The following is a 1,323-nucleotide window of genomic DNA, read 5'->3' on the forward strand; positions in this document are numbered from 1 at the left end:
GCAGTTCTGGACACAAGGCAACTTGTGTCCAGAAGAAGCAGAAACTGAAATGGTGGTAAGTGGTTGGGGTGGTCATGTGGCTGTGGCTGCCTGGGTCAGGCGCCACAGGAACAAAAGGGCCGGAGTGGCATACTGCTCAGAGGGCCTCGAGACACCTGAGGCAAGTCCTCACTGTCTGCCCCAGCCCTGCCTCTGTCACAGGAGTGACCATCCAATAGCCTCTGTCATCACATCGTGAGACCACAGAAAGCAACAGAAGGCAGGACATAAGAAGCACTGAATCTTAACAACCCCATATAGCGAGCAGACAACTATTATTATCCCATTTTACAGGTGTGAAAGCTGGCTTAATGATACTCTCATCCCAAGAGGCAGCGGTAGGGTATCGAGCTGGGTCTTGGGGCCCCAGGTGCCCTGGAGGAGTTATAGGTGAGAAGTGGAAGCCTGCCAGGGAGCCCCTCAGGATGGCTCTGGGCTGGGTGGGCGGCCCCTCCCTGCCTTTGTTTCTGGGTGTCCTGGTGGCCCCTGGCTGGAGGAGGCAGCCCCAGTCCTTCCCAGCGGCCGGCGAGGTGGCGATGCTGGGGAACGAGCAGTGGCGATCATACGTGCTCCTCTGCCCATCGAGCCTGCATCCTTGGCTGGCTTTAGAGTTAACCTTTCCAAATGGCCCAGACTCGGCAGTTATTTCACGGAAGAGTCCTCAGCAGCGTGGCGCAGCTTCCGCCCTTCGGGTTAGCTCAGCGGGCGAGGATGGTGAGAGCGTCTCTCCGGGGCACGCTTTCTTCTCCGCAGAGTGGGGTGTGCTTCCTCACAGCGTGGCCTCGCGTTGCGCTCAGGGCTCTGCTTCCTCAGTCTGGCTTGTGGGGCCGCACTCAGCCCATCCCTCCTTTCCGGCACCCCTGATGCATCCTTTCAGCTGGTGTTCCTACCGCTGCTGCCTTGTCCCCAGTTAAAATTCTCCAGAGAGAGTTCAGTGGGCCCAGCTCATCCTTGCACACTAGGCTCCACCTCGTAGGCCACTGCCAGGCGACAGATTGGCCATTTAGGTCCAATCAGCTGTGGCTAGAGGAGGGTGTGGGGTCACATGGTCTGCTTGGGGCTGCCCCTTCAGTGGGGGCTTGGGGCTGGGGGCTGGGGGCTGGGCACTTTCACTTGCAGGAGCCTGTGGGGGTGGAGGAACCATCCCAGACTTGTCTGATACGCAGATGACACTCTGTGAGAAGAGTCTGGAAGCCTCTGTGGATGAGGCGATATTTGATCTGGGCCTGGAAGTGTGGGTGGGATTCAAGGGAGCAGGGACAGGGCGAAATATTCCAGGAGGCG

This window comes from Pteropus medius, unplaced genomic scaffold, assembly GCF_902729225.1.
Source record: "Pteropus medius unplaced genomic scaffold, Ma_sr-lr_union100, whole genome shotgun sequence".
Classification (NCBI taxonomy): Eukaryota; Metazoa; Chordata; class Mammalia; order Chiroptera; family Pteropodidae; genus Pteropus; species Pteropus medius.